Below are 8209 nucleotides of genomic sequence, written 5' to 3' on the forward strand. Positions count from 1 at the left end.
CAGGATACTTCAGTCAGGAGATCATAACTCTAAATTTTCTTTAGGTCCCCATAAGATTATCAGCACCCCCAAACAGCTGGAAGTAGCCTGAAATACTACACCCACATTCCCAAAAAATGGACTATGGATATTTTCCTTTGTTTTGTTTTTTTTTTTAAAAAAAAAAAAAGAGGGGGCCAGGTGGTGGTGGCGCACGCCTTTAATCCCAGCACTCGGGAGGCAGAGGCAGGCGGATCTCTGTGAGTTCGAGGCCAGCCTGGTCTACAAGAGCTAGTTCCAGGACAGGAACCAAAAGGTACGGAGAAACCCTGTCTTGAAAATCCAAAAAAATAAAAATAAAAATAAAAAAAAGGGGGAAGTGGTGTGGGAGGATTTTCTGTATTCTGTCAATCATGTTATAAAAATAAATGCTGATTGGCCAGGCAGGAAATATAGGTGGGAAAACCAGATAAGAAGTGGAAATGATGTAATGAGGACAGGAGAATTCTGGGAAGGAGGAAGGAAGTTGATTCCTCCCACTCCTGCCTAGACCACCAAAGCTGCAGGATGTGATCTGCTTCACTGAAAAAGGTACTGAGCCACATGGCTAACATAGATCAGAAAAATGGGTTAATCAAGATGCGGGAGTTAGCCAGTGAAAAGCTAGAGCTAATGGACCAATCAGCTTATAATTTATGGAGACCTATGTATGATTTTCTTTGGGGCTAAACAGCTGGGGGTACCTGGTGGGAGGACAAAAACCCCAACAAACAAGCAGGCCAGGTCCCCTCCATGTTACAAACTACCAGAAATTACAACCTTAAAAATAGTGATTTTCCCTCCCCTATAAGCAATCAACTATCAATGCTTTCTCAATTAGGTTTGGGGGCTCATGATCCCCTTGCTACCTCCAGAATGTTGTCTACCAGACATATCATGAAATAGATTATATCTGAACAAAGCAGTACTGTTTTTCTTTCCATTATTCCATGTGCAATATGAGAATGGTTTTCATAAAATTTTATAAGTAATTTAGAGTTAATTTCATCAATAAGGAAGATGTGTACAAGTGTTAAGCAAAGTAAGACATTTTATATAAGAAACGTGAGTATCTGTAGATTCAAATCTGAGTGAAGAGTGTTGGAATCAATTTCTCATGACTTTGAGGGACACATTTTTGTGAATGGTGTAAGACGAAGGCCCAGCTACATTATTTTGTACATAGTTATTCGGTTTTACAATAGTATTTATTGACATCTATTGAAAGATTGCTTATATACATGCTTAGGTTTATCTGTGTACTGTTTTCCAACTATTTTTCAATGTGCCTGTTTTTTTTTGTTCTTATTCAATAAATACTTATTGGAAAAAATCAGTCACTCTTTAGACATTTAAAAATATATAAACATACATACATACATGTGTCTGCTTTCAATGCCTGCTGTTAGGACAGTTGCGTCTAGTTTTAATTATAAACCTGTTTATAACTAGACATTTTAGTATTTTGTTCAATTTCATACTCTAAACTGTTATTACTCAGAACTTCAGCATGTTTAAATTTATTTTGACAGTTCACTAAATCAACTTAGTGTCTGGATGTACATGATTGTGGAGTCACTGATGGGAACCAGTAAAAATATATCAGTGGGCACATTCTCAAAAAAATGTTCTTCCTCAACTAGCAAATATTGGCTGTCAATAGTTACTCAGTAAGAGATTAGGCCAAGAGATCATCTACTTCATTTATGATACACTTTTTATTTGTTTGTGTCTCTATGTGAGTTTGTGCACATAAATTTTATGTCAGCAAACAACAAAAAATAGCATCATATCCCCTGGAGCTGGAGTTGCAGGTGCAGGTGAGTCACCCTACTGAAGGTTAAATATAATTATTCATAATCAATAAAAAATCGGGAGTCAAATAAAGGGGTAGGAATCTGAGAAGTCAGAGAAGCAGGGAGCAGCAATTAGTCACCTAGTACCTCTTTCATTCTTCCATCCGAAAGGATGGAGACCCTCTCTTATCGCCTCCTTACTACTTCTTATCTCCTCTTTATCTACACTCCTACAAATCTCTATGGTTAATTTCAGTAGACTAGTGACTAGCTCTGTCCTCTTCATCCAAGCAATCTCTATTTTTAAGAATACAATCAAAATATCACACAATACCCTATATGGGTCCAGGAGCTAAAACAGAGTCCTCTCACAAGCACAGTATCAAAACTAATGTTACAAAGTTGAGAAGGGAGTGTGTTGGGGGAGTCTGAGGGGAGTTTGATGGAGAAAACGATAGAAGCATATGTAAGATTATATCTTATTATATATCATGGATGAACATAACAAAAACAAAGAAAAATTAATAGTACTAAAGATAAAATTGTCAAAAATATTTTTAAAACATTACACATTCAAACATATATTCTTTTTCTGGAGTTTAAATTTCCTATCACACATAAATAAATCACATTATCTTATTAAACAAACTGCCATTATTTTACTATAATAAGAAGAAAATTATAGATATTGAACTATAGTTAGTCATCTACACCTGGAAAAATGATTCAACAGTTAAAACCCCTTGCTTCTCTTGCAGGTTCCATTAGCAGAATTAACATGATGGCTAAGAAACATTTGTAAACTCAGTTTCAGGGGATCTAGTGCCCTCTTCGGACCTGCATGGTCCCCAGGCATACGCATGGCACATATACATACACATATAAAAATATGTATATATATAAAATAAAAAAACAAAAAAATCATTAAAATTTATTTACTATGAAATTAAGATTTAAACAACTAAATATAGGGCAATCAATAATCTAACATCATTATTATTTAAAAATAAGTTATTGCTTCTATTATAAAATTTTGAATCATAAAATACATATTACCTATTTTTAAAAGAAGAGATCGTAAGATTCCTAATAACAATGAGCACCAAATAAGATTTTAGACTCACACTTGTATCAATACATGCCCGTGGCGTCGGCAAGATGGGCAAGTGTCGTGGTCTCCATACTGCCAGGAAGCTCCACAGCCACCAACGGGACCAGAAGTGACATAAATAATAGAAGAAGGCCCACTTGGGCACAGCCCTGAAGGCCAATCCTTTTGGAGGTGCCTCTCATGCCAAGGGAATCATGCTGGAAAAAGAAAGAGTTGAAGCCAAGCAACCAAATTCTGCTTTCAGGAAGTGTGTCGGGGTGCAACTCATCAAGAACGGCAAGAATATCACAGCTTTTGTCCCCAATACTGGTTGCTTGAACTTCATTGAGGAAAACGATGAAGTTCTGGTTGCTGGATTTGGTCGAAAGGGTCATGCTGTAGGTTATATTCCTGGAGTCAGCTTTAAAGTTGTTAAAGTAGCCAATGTGTCCCTTTTGACCCTGTACAAAGGCAAGAAGGAAAGACCAAGATCCTAAATTTTGACAGTAGAAGCACAGTAATAAATTTTCCTACTCTGAGAAAAAATAACTAAAAGTGAGTAATTTTATTAATGGTAAAATTTTTTTCAATTAATATATTTATTGATTTTATAACCTGAGAGGAAAGAAAATTGTTACATTTTGAATAACATAATTAATGTAAAAATACATTTAATTCTAGACTTTTATAATCAATTGGGTTTGTCTCTAAGTGCCAAATACCATATTGAATGCCTTTCATGGATTATGTCTTGAATTCACTATTTGAAAAGTTATAAATAAAAAAAAGCTTGTTTTAAATGTTAGCAATTTCCCAGGGATGTTCTTGTTGGGGATTTATCTCAATGAACCTTGGTTATGAATATTACTCACCTAAAGGTTCTTTCACTAATTAAATCAGACCATATAAGTAAAATGTTTGACCACAGATAAGCACATTTTAAGAACTTAATAATCATGAATTAATGTTATCATTATTAATATTTAACTCTCACTGTAAAACAATGGGTAATTTCACTTTTTTATTTACTTTTTTGAGGCTGTCAAGCATAGGTACTGTATTTAATGTTTCTATACCTCTTTCTATCCACATCTCTTCCCATATTTACTCTGCTCCTCAAATTCATGTGCTTAGGACTGTTGACTTGGGATTGGATAACAAATCAGCAAGCGTATCACTGGAGAAGATTGTTTTTTTTTTGTTTGTTTGTTTTTCCCTTCTCTTATCAACCACTGATCGCCTGGTAGCTCTTCATCAGTGTGTGGAGAGGGGCCTTGGAGAGAGAAATAAAGAGGGAGAGAGATACTTCTTTCATGCATACTAGCATATCAACTGGTGTTGGTGTCATTATGAAGGGCTTTTTCAGGCAACCATATTGCTGGGATTGGATGGGCGCAGCCCTCCAGTCATGTCTAAAATATACTATCTAGTAACAGGCATTCTGGTCCTTTTAATCTTTCTATCTTTCCATTCCCTCCTTTGCAATGTTTCCCGAATCTTAGGTGTAGGGATTTCAGATGTACCGTTAACAATAGGAGCCCCACGGTTAGGTGTTCTCTGCATTTTGACCAGTTGTGAGTTTCTGCAATAGCTTCCATCTGTTAGAAAGTAGAAGTTCTTTAATGAGAGATAAGAGCTGTCCTTATCCATGATTATATGGGTACATGTTTATAATACAGTTTAAAATTATATTGGTTTAGAAAAATGACAATAACAGGTTCTTCTCTAGGGTCTACATGCTAGGCAAGTTTTGTGTAGCAGGTATGAATTTCCATCTATTGAGCAGACCTTGAGCCCAATTAGACAGAAGTTGATCATAATGTTTTTATGCATGTTAATACTACTTCAGGTTTACTGATGAGGAAATTTAGAAATAGCAAGCTACTTATATAAACTGATTATAGAGCTGTAATCCTTAACTGTGATAGCATCATACAGAACAGCACAGAAATGTTAAAATTTACATTTGAGTTGTAATAGAAGAACCTCACAGACTGCTTGTAACTTACTACCTGATTATTATCAGACAAGGGTCTTTCAGGTTTGAGTGTGGCATAAATTGTGCATATCTGCATGTATATTTATGTGTGGATAATGTCAAAATATTTCTTCAATATCCATACTGTTTTTGTAACACAATGGAAGAAATAAATTTTAACAAAATTTTCCTGACAGTAGGTTCGTGAGGAAAAAGAGAAGCTTTGTATTCACAGGGGCTGAGAAAGGTTGTAAAACACGAAAGTTTGGGCAGCTAGAAGAATACTGCAGGAATGTTTGCAAACTTGACAGATACATGCTCAGAAACACAAAACCTCAATTTTTCACCTATAAGAGTATATCTGAAATTAAGTTTTGAAGTTATCTTAACTTGATAGCATTTTGTCTGTGGCCTACTCTAATAGCCTTAAAACTAGTTTGTCTAACAATGCTTTTTCTTATTTTTTTATTTTGTTTATATGTCTAATTTTCAGTTATTGAACAACATCAATAAAACATGTACATGAAATATTTTACATCCCACAAGAATGTAACTTCCTAGAAAACAGAACCTCTGATTATTTTTCATTTTTATATAGAGTGTACTTCTGTGTCTGTCATACCACACAGTGTTTACTTAATAAATATTAAATAAAAGTTAAATATATAAAAATTTTGTCATGAATCCCTTATAATATAAATATCATTCTACAGTTAGAAACTTATTACATAACGTGAATAAATACAGAACCTACTATGGTGACCGTCCTTTAAGGGTTTAATGTGTTTATCAAAAGTCATAGGTTGAAGTCTAAACCACAATGGGGATAGATTGTATTAGGATATGGAACCTCAGGGAGCAATGAGGCCATGGAAGTCATAACTGTAACAAATGGGATCACTGCCCTTAAATGTGGATATAGAGAATAAATCTCTCTTTCTTCCTTTCTCTTTGCCACGAAATGATACAATAAGAATTACTATCTACGAATCAGAAAGTGTGCTCCCAACATAAACAGAAGTGGTCTTGATTTTGAACTTCTCAGGCTCCAGAACTATGAGAAATTAATTTTAGTTATTTAGCTTATACATTATGGTACTTTTATAATCACAAACTAAGACATACATATAAAATAATTGTATTTAGTTAGAAATAAAAAATTCAAAAGCTTATTTTGAAAATGCAATACCATTATTTGACTTTGATTACTGGTATGTTAGAACTTGAACTATCACACTTTCTTGGTCATTTTATATATGAAGAAAATATCTTCAAAATAATATATGATGAAAATAATAAATGATGTTAAAGAAAATAAGTGTATTTATAGCATAATTATATTATTAGTAAATCAGAAAAACAAGAAAGGTGACATTAATTTTTCAGAAAAATAAAACAGATAAGACCTTTATTGTTAGAACAAAGGCATCAGCAATGATAGATCCATCACCAAAATAGGGTTTCATTTTGTCATGTGACAGCATAATAAACCTGAAGAAATCAGATGCTTGTCCCTATCATACGTATGCATTGGAAAAATTCATTGCTTAAAAAATCCTTAGCCTGGACTAACTTGGCCCATATTTTCTAAGTTTTTCCTAGAGTAGTAATGAAGGATTTTCAGATGACCCAGTTAAAATATGATATTCAAAAATAATCCATATTAAAATTTCCAAAAAGCCTAATCAACTTCTGCCTACTATTTTCCACAACACCTTTTGCAAAACTGTGTAAAAATACTAATAATATGAAATAATTACATCATATTATAATACATGTCTACATTCTATTGGCTTCTTGAAACTGCACTGTCAACGTACTTCTGAAAGGCAATGTCTAGATATATTAATCATTTCCATATCTGCAATTCATTTCAAACGTGGTCAATGTGACAACCAGTGCAAGTGTAAGGGAGAAATAAAGAAATAAATGGTCAAATGAAATTAAATTAACAATGAATATTTATAAATTAACCTAAAGTTGAGTCTGAATAATTTAGTAAAAGCTGTAATTTCTGGTTTTCACATGGATCTTGAAAATGGATATTCTCTGCTAAAGACAAATAACAAGTTAAACAGTTGAAGAAGTCAGCAACTCCTCTGGGACCTATCAGGGAACTGAGGTCAGAGGACAAATCACTTACATCAAAACTGTCAAAGAAGTAAATATAGAAAAATCACAATTTACTGGTGCAGAAACACAAGAAGAGAATCCTCCAGTGAAATCAAAATTCAGAATATGAGAGCAGAAACAAAAAGTGATGAATTATGAGAGACTAGATATGAACCAGTTGGACACTATAGTAATTATATTAGTTATATTTTAATAAATAAACTTGCCTGAAGACCAGAGGGCAAAGCAGACATACTAGTCAGCCATATAGGTCAGGGAGTGGTGGCACATACCTTTAATCCCAGGACTCAGGAGGCAAAGTCAGAGAATCTCTGTGAGTTCAAGGTCACCCTGGGCTACACAAGATTGAATCTTTCTAAAAGAGAAACAAAGCTCACACAAAGGTCATTCCAACATTTAGGATTACATGCCTTTATTCCCAGCAGTAGGAAGGTGTAGACAGATGTGATATGGCTGGATAGAGAGACTATAAAGAGGAAGAGACAGGAAGTCAGTGGAGTTTGGAATCTGAGGTTGGTGGATGTTGAAGGAGCTGCGGGTAGCATTCCTGCCACCCTGCTCTAAGCCGCCTGTCTAGTTTATGCCCTGAAATAACAACATACAAACTGTATTCATTTAAACATTGCCTGCCCCATTTATATTAATGTGTGTACTACTGAGGTGCGCTCACCGGGAAGATTCTAGCCTACGTCCATCCTGGGTCAGTGGGCAGAAGTGATGAAGCTCACTTCCCTTCTTCCCAGCATTCTGTTCTGTTTACTCCACCCACCTAAAGGCTGGCCTATCAAATGGGCCAAGGCAGTTTCTTTGTTAGCCAATAACTTTCCTTCATCAGGTGGAGAGCAATGCAGGATAACCCTTTCAGTCTGAAGATTTTGTAGAAGTAAAAGATCTCTCTAGTGGTTGGCTGGATTGCTTTTCTGATCTTCAGACTGAATCACAATATCTGTCCTGGGTTTTTATTTTTCATGCTACAGGACACTTAAAAGAATTAAAGGAGACATGGTCTGGAAGTGAATAGAATTTATGAGTTTTAACTCCAGGATCTTATCCAAATACTCACATTAAACATATGGAAAAAATTGTCACACTAATCAAAGGAAAAGAGGAAAAATCACCTTTAAGAAACACAGAACAAGCCGGGCGGTGGTGGCGCACGCCTTTAATCCCAGCACTCGGGAGGCAGAGGCAGGC

General features: G+C 35.0%; 1 pseudogene; it reads left to right on the top strand.

The window, feature by feature from the left end:
- The first annotated feature begins 2972 nt into the window (after window positions 1-2972).
- On the top strand, window positions 2973-3401 carry LOC101985409 (annotated as a pseudogene).
- Window positions 3402-8209: the final 4808 nt, after the last annotated feature.

Source organism: Microtus ochrogaster, unplaced genomic scaffold, assembly GCF_000317375.1.
Source record: "Microtus ochrogaster isolate Prairie Vole_2 unplaced genomic scaffold, MicOch1.0 UNK64, whole genome shotgun sequence".
Classification (NCBI taxonomy): Eukaryota; Metazoa; Chordata; class Mammalia; order Rodentia; family Cricetidae; genus Microtus; species Microtus ochrogaster.